The 13,767-nt window shown below is 38.9% G+C and overlaps 1 protein-coding gene and 1 pseudogene across 1 annotated transcript in view; both read right to left on the bottom strand.

Moving 5' to 3' along the window:
- The window catches only part of GALNTL6 (polypeptide N-acetylgalactosaminyltransferase like 6), a 1,456,655-nt gene that overhangs the window by 1,227,015 nt on the left and 215,873 nt on the right, over nt 1-13,767 (bottom strand). The gene's annotated exons all lie outside the window — the stretch shown is intronic.
- On the bottom strand, nt 12,094-12,420 carry LOC138081485 (cytochrome c oxidase subunit 7B, mitochondrial pseudogene; annotated as a pseudogene).

The raw sequence follows: 13,767 nt of genomic DNA, 5'->3' as shown, positions 1-13,767 counted from the left end.
TGCCCATTCTTGCATGAAATATTCCCTTGGTGTCTCCAATTTTCTTGAAGAGATCTCTAGTTTTTCCCATTCTATTGTTTTCCTCTATTTCTTTGCATTGTTCACTTAAGAAGGCTTTCTTATCTCTCCTTGTTATTCTCTGAAGCTCTACATTCACTAGGGTATATCTTTCTCTTTCTCCCTTGCCTTTCACTTTTCTTCTTTCCTCAGCTGTTTTAAAGACACCTCAAACAAATATCATGACTACATGGGAAAATGTGGTTACAAAAGGTCTAGGGAGAGCAGAATAAAAGAAGTCTCAGTTCAGGTATTAGAAAATGGCAGGAGTCCAGTGCTCTAAGGATTTGAAAAGCAGATAACAAATAGAACAGAGTTTACTATTTTATCTATTTTATTGAAAGTTTCTATCTCTGAACTGGGGCTTCCCTGGTGGCTCAAGGTAAAGAATCTGCCAGTGCAGAAGGTGCAGGACATGGATTCTATCCCTGGCTTGGGAAGATCCCCTGGAGAAGGAAATGGCAACCCACTCCAGTATCTTGCCTGGAAATTTCCAAGGACAGAGGAACCTAGTGGATTATTGTCCATGGGGCTGCAAAGATTCAGACATGACTTAGCAACTGAGCAAAGCAAAAAAGAAAAAAAAAAAAAAAAAGAAAGAAAGAAAGAAAGGAAAAGCATCTCTGAACCATCTGAAAAGAAAGTGATATTTAATTTAAGGACAGAGAAGGGGAGATATCCTAAAATGATCCCAAAAATGCCAGATTTTTCCAGATGGACCATGTATTGATTCAGAAGATTTAACAGCCCACATTTAAATGCCTAGAATAGAGTTGGTATAAGGTCAATGTTTCACTGAAATTGTATTGAATAATTAGTCTTCTAAACTCTAAATGAGAAACTAAAATGATCTTATGTAAACAAAATGACTGAAGGCACTGGATGATTTTTAATCAGGTTGTTAATTGACTTTCTCTTTAATTTTTTGAATGATTAGTTATAATACTTTCAATTGCAATGGATGTTAATTTCTGCTCCAATTTGGTTCCCTACCTTCACGTTCATCACTGCTGGTAGTTTTTATATCACTATATGATTCAGTTTTCTTAATCATGATTTGATTCATCTGAACTAAATACATTTTTCCATGTGTCAGTTACACTTGATTATCTTCTTGAAATTCACATAGCTTTTAACAGCTAATTTAACAAATTTCACAAATACATTAAATATTTTTCATTATTCTTGTTAGGAAAGAAAAAGCAGATGCTGAATGAATATTATAGGAATACTATTATGCAATTCATAATATAGTTGACATCAATGAAGTAATTACATATTTGCAGGCTTTCTCTATGTGTGCTCTTATCTTCAGCCAAACAGACACAAAATATGACTGTGTTTGAGTCAGTGAAACTAACTACAGGGGAAGTTCATTTATCTTCTGTCACTGGAAAATGAGAAGTTTACCTTAATAAAGTTTTTGCACATAGACGGCTTTTCCAGAAAACTGAATTTTACGCCTTTAAATACTAACTTTAATGTTTATAACTGGTTTTATGGATATTTAAACCACATGTTTCATGTAATTTTTTGCTTTTGTAAACAGGGAAACTGAGCATGATTTAAACTTTTCTTGACAGCTGCGGGTCAAAAAAATGATTTTATCCTCCTGCAATTAAAGGACCTAAGAGGTTAGAAAGTCTTTCAAGTGATGATGAACTTGGCCATAAAGCGGAGGAACGTACAAGCAGTGGTCACATCATGGTTAAAGAACTGGACAGTTCAATATTTTCCTCATGGGCTTTAGTTGTTAATTCAATTGTTGCAGCCAGTCTTGACGGTGGAAGTCAGTAAAACCCAAAGCACTTTAAAGGAATGTGCATTTACAAGAACGAAAAATATTTCTTATCAAACCTAACACAGTGAAGACTTACACAATCCAGGCCAGAGCAAGAGTTGTCAGAAATACTCAGGCAGGTTTGCATTCAGGTAAATAATCCTTTATTAAAGCTCTCATACTTCATGGATTAGAGAAAGAAGAGACACAGCGTGACTAACAGACATTGCGATGTTGAATTCAAATTGTTGCAAGAAGCTTCTGAATCCTTCAGCAAATGTGGCCAGAGAGACTGAATTTTCTGTAATTACAATATATGTGTGCTAAGTCACTTCAGTTATGCCTGACTTTTTGCGACCCTATGGACTGGAGCCCACCAGGCTCCTCCGTCCAAGGGATTCTCCAGGCAGGAATACTGGAGTAGGTTGCCATGCCCTCTTCCAGGGGATCTTCCCCACCCAGCGATTGAATCCCTGTCTCCTGTGTGCCTTTTGCACCTGCAGGCGGTTTCTTTATCACTAACGTGACCTGGGAAGCCCAATTACAATATAAGATTTGATAACTAGAGAGTTAATGGTAATTGAAAAAGAAATTCAATGTATTTCAGAGATGTGACTACTGTGACATACAGAACCAGGATAGTGGAAGGAGAGGACTGGCCAGATCAATGATGACACTTCGACAGTCCTTTGTGTAAAGTCTTTCTCTAAATCCCTGGGAAAGAGGAATTCAATTCTTTCTTGCCTGAGTCACCAGGGAAGATATAACATATTTGAAAATGCTACATCATTCATTCTGAACTGTAGGGTTTAGTTGATCTCAACTTGTTCATTTCCTTTTTAAAATATTTCTAGGTAAAAGTGTCCCTAGAAGAATTTTAAGAACAACTATTTCTTAAAGTATTTCTAAAGAAAAAACTCCACCTGTAATACTAAAGTAAAAGTACAATCTGTGGTTGGCATAAATATTTTATAACACATTAATTTTAAGACTAATGTCAATCTCTTAAGTGAAGACATCTATTTTCTTCTTCACCAACTTTCTTTATTAAAATGATTTTCTCAGATTTTGTTATCTTCAATCTGCAGCAGCCTTTAGGAATCTCTTTGCTTCATCAAAACCCTATTTCTTTCCAAATCCCATCTTAAAGGTTATCATTTCTCCTCATCCTTTTTGTTACTTCCATGGCTAAATCCCTAACAAGACTCTGAAATATTGTCTTACTGCAGTCTATACCCAAAGCAGACGTATCATCTAACTGGGCACATTGTTCTATGAAAAACAAAATTATGAGAAAATGCAAAAATAAATCTTATTACACATTTAAATTAGCTGTCTAGAAATGAATTAAATCCAAGGTTTTCAAATTTCTTCTTCTTTTTAAATCATGTTTATCAGTTTGCATAAGCAAATACTAAGTGAATTTAATAAAGAAGTTTAACTTGAAAAAAATCCTTGGAGAAGGAAGTGATTTTTTTAAAAAGGTAATGTCTCTGTTAATGATTTCATAGTAATTTCTTGTTGGACAATAGTGTTTCAATTCATAGCCCCACAAATGCTTGGCAATATTTTATTACTTCAAAAGTTTTAACTAGATATTTCTGCTTTAATATTCCTTTAGGACATAAAATTAGAGCATATTGTATAGATTAATTTGGATGCAGCTATTTGCCCTGTTTAATTTTCTCATCCACGCTCTTGTTGCTGTTCAGTTGCTAAGTCACGTCTGACTCTCTGCGACCCCATGGACTGGAGCATGTCAGGCTTCTCTGTCCATCACCAACTCCCGGAGCTTATGTAGACTCATGTCCATCAAGTTGGTGATGCCATCCAACCATCTCATCCTCTGTCAGCCCCTTTTCCTTCAGCCTTCAATTTTTCCCAGCATAAGGGACTTTTGAAATGAGTCAGTTCACATCAGGGGGCCAAAGTATTGGAGTTTCAGCTTCAGCATCAGCGCTTTGAATGAATATTCAGGACTGATTTCCTTTAGGATGGACAGGTTGGATCTCTGCAGTCCAGGGGACTCTCAAGAGTCTTCTCTGACACCACAGTTCAAAAGCATCAATTCTTTGGCCCTCAGCTTTCTTTATAGTCCAATTCTCTCATCTATACAGGACTACTGGAAAAACTATAGCTTTGACTGACAGACATTTGTTGGCAAAGTAATGTCTCTGCTTTTTAATGTGCAGTCTAGGTTTGTCATAGCTTTCCTTCCAAGGAGCAAGGGTCTTTTAATTTCATGGCTGCAGTCACCAACTGCAGTGATTTTGGAACCCCAAAATATAAAGTCTGTCACTGTTTCCATTGTTTCCCCATTTATTTGCCATGAAGTGATAGGACTGGATACAATGATCTTCATTTTCTGAAAGTTGATTTTTAAACCAACCTTTTCACTCGCCTCTTTCAGTTTCATCAAGAGGCTCTTTAGTTTCTTTTCCCTTTCTGTTGTAAGGGTGGTGTCATCTGCATATCTGAGGTTATTGATATTTCTCCCAGTAATCTTGATTCCAGCTTGAGCTTCATCCAGCCCAGCATTTCTCATGATATAATCTACATGTAAGTTAAATAAACAGGGTGACAATATACAGCCTTGACATTCTCCTTTCTCGATTTGCAACCAGTCTGTTTTTACATGTCCAGTTCCAACTGTTGCTTCTTGACCTGTATACAGGTTTCTTAGGAGACAGAACAGGTGGTCTGGTATTCCCATCTCTTTCCGAATTTTCCACAACTTGTTGTGATTCACACAGCCAAAGGTTTTGACTTAGTCAATAGAGCAGAAGTGGATGTTTTTCTTGAACTCTCTTGCTTTTTTGATGACCCAACGGATGTTGGCAATTTGATTTCTGGTTCCACTGCCTTTTTAAAATATAGCTTGAACATCTGGAAGTTCATGGTTCATGTATTGTTGAAGCCCGGCTTGGAGAATTTTGAGTATTGCTTTGCTAGCATGTGAGATGAATGCAATTGTGTGGTAGTCTGAGCATTCTTTGGCATTGCCTTTTTTTGGGATTGGAATGAAAACTGACCTTTTCCAGTCCTGTGGCTGCTGCTGAGTTTTCCAGATTTACTGGTACATTGACTGCAGCACTTTTACAGCATCATCTTTTAGGATTTGAAATATCTCAACTGGAATTCCATCACTTCCACCAGCTTTGTTCATAGTGATGCAAGGTCCACTTGACTTCCCATTCCAGGATGTCTGGCTCTAGGTGAGTGATCACACCATCTTGATTGTCTGGGTCATGAAGATGATCTTTTTAATGTAGTTCTTCTGTGTATTGTTGCCACCTCTCCTTAGTATTTTCTGCTTCTGTTAGTTCCATATCATTTCTGTCTTTTATTGTGCCCATCGTTACATGAAATGACCCCTTGGTATCTCTAATTTTTCTGAAGGAATCTCTTTCCTTCAGAAAATAGAATGGGAAAGGAGTCTTTCCCATTCTATTGGTTTCCTCTATTTCTTTGCATTGAACATGGAGGAAGGTTTTCTTATCTCTCCTTGCTATTCTTTTGAAAACTACATTCAAATGGGTATATCTATCTTTTTCTCCTTTGCCTTTCACATCTTTTGTTTTCTCAGCTATTTGTAAGGCCTCCTGAGACAACCATTTTGCCTTTTTTGCATTTCTTTTTCTTGGGGATGGTCTTAATCACTGACCCCTGTACAATGTCATGAATCTCTGTCCATAGTTCATCGAGCACTCTATCTATCAGATCTAATCCCTCGAATCTATTTATCACTTCCACTGTATAATCATAAGGGATTTGATTTAGGTCATACCTGAATGGTCTAGTGGTTTTCCCTACTTTCTTCAATTTAAGTGGGAATTTGGCAATAAGGAGTTCATGATCTGAGCCACAGTCATCTCCCGGTCTTGTTTGTGCTGACTGTGTAGAATTTCTCCATCTTTGGCTGCAAAGAATATAATCAATCTGATTTTGGTGTTGACCATCCGGTGACGTCCATGTGTAGAGTCTTCCCGTGTGTTGTTGGAAGAGGGTGTTTTCTATGACCAGTGCATTCTCTTGGCAAAAATCTGTTACCCTTTGACCTGCTTCATTTTGTACTCCAAGACCAAATTTTCCTGTTACTTCAGGTATCTCTTAACTTCCTACTTTTGCATTCCAGAATTAAATGGACATCATTTTGGGGTGTTGATTCTAGATGGTCTTATAAGTCTTCATAGAACCATTGAACTTCAGCTTCTTCACCATTACTGTTTGGAACATAGGTTTGGATTACTGTGATTTTGAATGGCTTGCCTTGGAAATGAACAGAGATCATTCCTTCGTTTTTGAGATTGCACCCAAGAACTGCATTTTGGACTCTTTTGTTGACTATGATGGCTACTCCATTTCTTCTAAGGGATTATTTTTCACAGTAGTAGATATAATGGTCATCTGAGTTAGATTCACCCATTCCAGGCCATTTTAGTTCACTAATTTCTAAAATGTTGGTGTTCACCCTTGCCATCTCCTGTTTGACTGCTTCCAATTTGCCTTGATTCATGGACCTAACATTCTAGGTTCCTATGCAATATTGCTCTTTATAGCATTGGACTTTATTTCCATCACCAATCACATCCACAACTGGGTGTTGCTTTTGCTTTGTCTCCATCTCTTCATTCTTTCTGGATTTATTTCTCCACTGATCTCCAGTAGCATACTGACATACTGGGCACCTACTGACCTGAGGAGTCCATCTTTCAGTGTCTTATATTTTTGCCTTTTCATACTGTTCATTGCGTTTTCAAGGTTCTGAAGTTTTTTGCCATTCCCTTCTCCAGTGGACCACATTTTGTCATAACTCTCAGTGGTTCATAGTTTCATCAAGTTAGACAAGGCTGTGGTCCATGTGATCAGATTGGTTAGTTTTCTGTGATTGTGGTTTTCGTTTTCTCTCCCCTCTGACGGAGAAGGATAAAAGGCTTATGGAAGCTTCCTGATGGGAGAGATTGACTAAGGGGAAAACTAGGTCTTGCTCTGATGGGTGGGGCCATGCTTAGTAAATCTCTAATCCAATTTTCTGTTGATGGGCGTGGCTGTGTTCCCTCCTGTTTTTTGATCTGAGGCCAAAATATGGTGGAGATAATGAGGATAATGGCAACTTCTTTCAGAAGTTCCCATGCAGGCACTGCTGCACTGGTGCCCCCACCATGCAGCAGGCCACCACCAACCCATGCCTCCACCAGAGACTTCTGGACACTCACAGGCAACTCTGTGTCAGTCTCTTATGGGGTCACTGCTCTTTTCTCTGAGGTCCTGGTGTGCACAAGGTTTTGTTTGTGCCCTTTGAGAGTCGGTTTCCCCAGTTCTGTGTGAGTTCTGGCAGCTTTATGGTGAGGTTAATGGCAACTTCTTCCAAGAGGGCTTAGGCCATACCCAGGTCTACTGCACCCAGAGCCCCTGTCCCTGCAGCAGTCCACTGCTGACCTGTACCTCCACAGGAGATCATGTTCTTATGTCTGTTCAACTTAAAATTTCTTTCAAATATATATTTGCTTTACTAACCTTCTTCAGCGATCAATGCAAAGAAATAGAGGAAAACAACAGAATGGGAAAGACTAGAGATCTCTTCAAGAAAATTAGAGATACCAAGGGAACATTTCATGCAAAGATGGGTTTGATAAAGGACAGAAATGGTATGGACCTAACAGAAGGAGAAGATATTAAGAAGAGGTGGCAAGAATACACAGAAGAACTGTACAAAAAAGATCTTCATGACCCAGATAATCATGATGATGTGATCACTCATCTAGAGCCAGACATCTTGGAATGTGAAGTCAAGTGGGCCTTAGAAAGCATCACTATGAACAAAGCTAGTGGAGGTGATGGGATTCTAGATAAGTTATTTCAAATCCTGAAAGATGATGCTGTGAAAGTGCTGCACTCAATATGCCAGCAAATTTGGAAAACTCAACAGTGGCCACAGGACTGGAAAAGGTCAGTTTTCATTCCAATCCCAAAGAAAGGCAATGCCAAAGAATGCTCAAACTACCACACAATTGCACTCATCTCACATGCTAGTAAAGTAATGCTCAAAATTCTCCAAGCCAGGCTTCAGCAATATGTGAACCATGAACTCCCTGATGTTCAAGCTGGTTTTAGAAAAGGCAGAGGAACCAGAGATCAAATTGCCAACATCAGCTGGATCATGGAAAAAGCAAGAGAGTTCCAGAAAAACATCTATTTCTGCTTTCTTGACTATGCCAAAGCCTTTGACTGTGTGGATCACAATAAACTGTGGAAAATTCTGAAACAGATGGGAATACCAGACCACCTAACCTGCCTCTTGAGAAATCTGTATGCAGGTCAGGAAACAACAGTTAGAACTGGACATGGAACAACAGACTGGTTCCAAATAGGAAAAGGAGTCCGCCAAGGCTGTATATTGTCACCCTGCTTATTTAACTTAAATGTGGAGTACATCATGAGAAACCCTGGGCTGGAGGAAGCACAAGCTGGAATCAAGATTGCCAGGAGAAATATCAATAACCTCAGATATGCAGATGACACCCCTCTTATGGCAGAAAGTGAGGAAGTAAAAAGCCTCTTGATGAAAGTGAAAGAGGAGAGCGAAAAAATTGGCTTAAAGCTCAACATTCAGAAAACAAAGATCATGGCATCCGGTCCCATTACTTCATGGGAAATAGATGGGGAAACAGTGGAAACAGTGTCAGACTTTATTTTTGGGGGCTCCAAAATCACTGCAGATGGTGATTGCAGCCATGAAATTAAAAGACGCTTACTCCTTGGAAGAAAAGGTTATGACCAACCTAGATAGTATATTAAAAAGCAGAGACATTACTTTGCCAACTAAGGTCTGTCTAGTCAAGGCTATGGTTTTTCCTGTGGTCATGTATGGATGTGAGAGTTGGACTGTGAAGAAGGCTGAGCACCGAAGAATTGATGCTTTTGAACTGTGGTGTTGGAGAAGACTCTTGAGAGTCCCTTGGACTGCAAGGAGATCCAACCAGTCCATTCTGAAGGAGATCAGCCCTGGGATTTCTTTGGAAGGAATGATGCTAAAGCTGAGGCTCCAGTACTTTGGCCACCTCATGCGAAGTGTTGACTCATTGGAAAAGACTGTGATGCTGGGAGGGATTGGGGGCAGAAGGAGAAGGGGACGACAGAGGATGAGATGGCTGGATGGCATCACAGACTCGATGGACGTGAGTCTGAGTGAACTCCAGGAGATGGTGATGGACAGGGAGGCCTGGCGTTCTGCGATTCATGGGGTCGCAAAGAGTTGGACATGACTGAGCGACTGAACTGAACTGAAAATAAGTAATTAGAACTATTGAGCCGAGTAAATAATGAAACAGAAAGTGTCTCATCCAGTGACCCCAAGGTGGGTGGGTGATGCAAGAGATACAATTTGAAAAGATCCAGGAAAGGATCAACAGAGAAGTTTTGAAACTGAAGACTAACAAATTCCTAGCATTCCCATCATTTTAATAACATCTACCAGAATCTAATCCAAAATGTAGCCACTGATTTTTATCACTGCAGCTGATGCACCTCCCCTCTTTCTTCTGAAGAGTTCAGTGTAAATTTCTTCCTTTACTATCATCCATCAGCAAAGGAAAACAAACAAAAGATAAATTTATCAAGAATCAGCTATGAAGGTGAATTATTAATCCTAACAACTCTCAGTAATTTGAAACTAGAGGTTTAAATTGACTCCAAAGAATATATAATTGTAAAGCAGATGATGATCGCAAATAAAATCAGAGTTTGTAATTTGGCTACTTCAGACTCTTACAAGTAACTAGGCTTGGAATTAGTTTTATCCTATTAGTCCTAGAAAGGTATAAGAGATGACAGTTTATTAAAACTTGACTTGTATCTTCTGTTCACATGTAATAATTACACTCAAATGTCACAGATTGACCAAAGATAGTTCCATAAATTCAGTTCTTGAGTCATCACCTTCAGAAGTGCTTCTTTACATTGCTTTGGTTTGTATAATTGTTTCAATGCTCATATTTATGACACTGAAATAAGTAGGCTACGCAGCCTCCTATTGGTAAGAAATAAATATCCATAACAAAATGAGGGGAATTGCACAAATCCCGCAAGTCCAGAAATGGAGAGAGAGCTGATAGCATTTGATTGAGGATATAAACTGAGGACACATGTAAATATTTTAGAACTGAATTCCTCTCTCAAAAGGAGATAAAGCAGAAGTAACCAACTGTAAAATCTTGGAGAATTTATCTGACATAGAAAATTGGATTACAGATTGAGTGAATATTATTTTGGTGACATTGATAGCTTTGGACTATACAAAGGCTTAAAAATAAAACTGTCCTTGAATAAAATCTAGAGAATATTAAAAATGTATGAATACTACTATTAGAGAATATAATGAAGAGGAAGATGAAGAGGGATGCCATTGTGACTTAGAGCAATACTTGAAATGGACAAAATTATACAATACAATTTATGAAAGAATCAAAACACCATTCTATTATAACTGTACTTTGAAGTTTATTTAAAATAATTGTGCAATATTCCCATTTCTTAAAGATACTAGAAAGCTACATAAAAAATGTCCTGAAGAAATAAAACCTTGATGGATGTAAGTAAAGATTCAATTATGCTAACAGTTTCAAATATAAATATTAGCCAAGAGAGCTTCCGAACAAATATGGAAAAGTAAAAAATTGTGTATATCCTTTACTCAAACAATGATACATAGGTCCTAGGTTCTAGGAATGAGGTGAAAGTTGTTACAAGTCACCAGGAAGTCAAACATTGTGGAACCGCAAGGAAAGCATAGAAGACAGAGGAGGAAGATAACCCTGTTTTCACCCTGACTTCTTGCCCTTTTTCTATTTCTCTTGCCCAAGAAAACAACTGATAGGGTTGCCAAAAATGGTACAGACTTCAAGACATTTTTAATTCTGTTACTTTTAGTGAGAGTTGGATCATAAAGAAGGCTGAGCACTGAAGACTTGATGCTTTCAAACTGTGATGCTGGAGAAGACTCTTAAGAGTCCCTTGGACAGCAAGGAAATCAAACCAGTCAATCTGAAAAGAAATCAACCCTGGATATTCATTGGAAGGATTGATGCTGAAGCTGAAACTCCAATACTTTGGCTATGTGATGTGAAGAACCGACTCATTGGAAAAGACCCTGATGTTGGGAAAAGACTGAGGGCATGAAAAGAAGGGGCTGACAGAGGATGAGATGGCTGGTTGGCATCACTGACTCAACGGACATGAGTTTGAGCAAACTCTTTGAGGTCCTGAAGGACAGGGAAGCCTGGTGTGCTGCAGTCCATGGCATCGAAAAGAGTTGGACGTGACTTAGTGAGTGAACAACAACAGCTAGTCTACTAGTCTATCCTGACCTTCAGTTGACTCCCTCACTTCCTAGTTTGTAGTTCATGAGATGGAATCTGTGACTTCTGCCGCTAGATTTCCCACTGGAGAACAACCTGCTCTCCTTGTCTCCTGTCACGTGCTCCATGGGAGCTCTGTGTCTCAGATCACACATGACGTCAATCAAAGCATGAGATTTCCTCAGAAGCTGTTTCTGGGATGGGCAATGACTCAGTCAGGATCAATGAGACTTTCTCTGAGACCCCAGAGGAGAGAATTGTCATGTCTTTTGACCGTACCTGAACCCAAGAATAGGTAGGCACTCAGACAAAACTGACACCTTATGGCAAAATTGACTAACGAAATATAAACCTTAATAAAACTCAAATATAATAAGCATCACAAATCTCTAATTACTCTTAATAACCCCCCAATTCTCTTGATGATGTAAGATGGTCTATTTGTTAAAGTTTGCAGGGTAGTTTATGATTGAAATTTTCTTTATGCAGTTCTACAAACAGAACTCTGCCCCAGAAAGAGAGCGAAGATTGTCCCTTGGAGAAAGAGTCAAAGACTTAGAAAGCAAACATTGTCCTGAGTCAGTCCTAGTCCAGTGAAATGGAATTTCTTGTCCTCATCCCTCTCTTGCATTTCTTCTCTGGACCCATCTCCCTTTATTCTACCATGGAAGTAACCTGATTATCTGAGAAGGGATTCACCAGAATGGAATACCAGGTGGTAACATTAGTATCTGTAGTCTTCTCTTAGTTCTCCTGATATCTAACTTGAATTGTCCCTTACAAGGTACTGAGAGTAGTACCAGTAATACTTAAATAATTTTACTGATTTTTTAACAAATTTTTTTTTAAGGTTTCAAGTATACTTTATTTCTTCAAACATCCCATATTTTAATGGGTACATAGTACTTTTACTTGCAATTAATTATGAGTTGATTTTGAAACAATTCAGTATTAAACCAGCTGGGATGATTACTGTTCTCTCCATTCCTTCGGGGTGACTCTGCCAACAGGCGATGGGTTCCATTCTATTCCAATTTGTGTTGCCGTATATACCCATACAGCAACACAGAAAGTGGCTCCACTAGCTAATACGGCATTACCATATTTGTCATGGAAAGCAGGTGCCCGCTTCTGGTGGATCTGCCTTGCCACTGCTTGCTGAATGCTTTGAACTCTCAGACGACTTAGTGCATTTCTGGCCAAGGGAAACATCCTGCGGTTGAACATAAAATGGCTGCAACAACAGCTGCTGGCCTCTATCAATTAGGCGTCTAGTACCCTTGCAGAGTCCTAAAAAACCTTAATAAAATTTTTTGAAGTAGAGGTGATTTACAATGTTGTGCTAGTTTCAGCAAACTAACTGTGGTGTTAGTATAGCAAAGTGATTCAACTATACTTTATATATATATATTCATTTTTACTGTATTTTTCATTACAGGTTATTTCAAGATACGGAGTTGAGTTCCCTGTGCTATACAGTAGGATCTTGTTATTTATCTATTTTATATATAATAGTGTGGAGAAGGAAATGGCAACCCACTCCAGTGTTCTTGCCTGGAGAATCCCAGGGACAGGGGAGCCTGGTGGGCTGCTGTCTATGGGGTCACACAGAGTCGGACGTGACTGAAGTGACTTAGCAGCAGTGTCAATATGCTAATTCCAAACTACTAATTTATCCCTCCTCCATACCTCCAGGTTGAAATCACTTTCAGTTGCAACTTCTTCCATTTAACACCGAAACCATCCTAATTAGGTATTTTTGGGGTTATCACTAACTTTTGTTTTCTTGTGGGTTTCAGCTTGGTGGCTCAGTGGTAAAGAATTTGTCGGCCAATGCAGGTGACTCAGTATTGATCCCTGGGTCAGGAAGATCCCCTGGAGGAGGAAAGTATTCTTTCCTAGGCAAGAATAGTCTAGTATTCTTGCTGAGAAGTTCCATGGACAGAGCAGTCTGGTGGACTACATTCTGTGGGGTTGCAAAGAGTTGGACATGACTGAGTGACTAAACAACACCAACAACAAACTTGTGTCCTCTTAATGTCAAGCACCTATATGCATAAAAATAATATGTTTTTGGAAAAATTTCAGGGCTGTTGGTTCACTTTAGTTGTACAAATTTGCCACAGTATCAAAGAATTACATGAACTGCAATTATAACTATATAATATTACAGCGACTGCTACTATTAGTACCACTACTACCATTTCTATTCCTGATCAGAATAATGGGATGCAATAGAGGAGTAAAGCTTACCAGATATGCTCTAGGGATGATCTTTGCCTCCCAAACAGCTCCAACCTTCCGGAAGCCAAATAGAGATATATAGCTAATTCTGGATAGTTCTTAGCCACAGGGATGCATGCCACTTTCACAATGCAATAGTGATACTTACCTGCTTAATTTTCCAGCTTCTCTGCCCACACCACACAGAAGAGAAAAACATGAGTTCTAGGACACACGGCCATGAGGTGGTAGTTGCTCCACCATCAGAATCTCCTACTGACTGTACAAAATAGAGTCCCTTTCCAATGTATTTCCCATATGTTTATAGAAAAGCCACTGGGTATTTCTGGA

Source organism: Capricornis sumatraensis, chromosome 6 (assembly GCF_032405125.1).
Source record: "Capricornis sumatraensis isolate serow.1 chromosome 6, serow.2, whole genome shotgun sequence".
Taxonomy (NCBI): Eukaryota; Metazoa; Chordata; class Mammalia; order Artiodactyla; family Bovidae; genus Capricornis; species Capricornis sumatraensis.
Note: the sequence above shows the minus strand (reverse complement) of the source record. Positions and strands in the feature narration are given on the sequence as shown.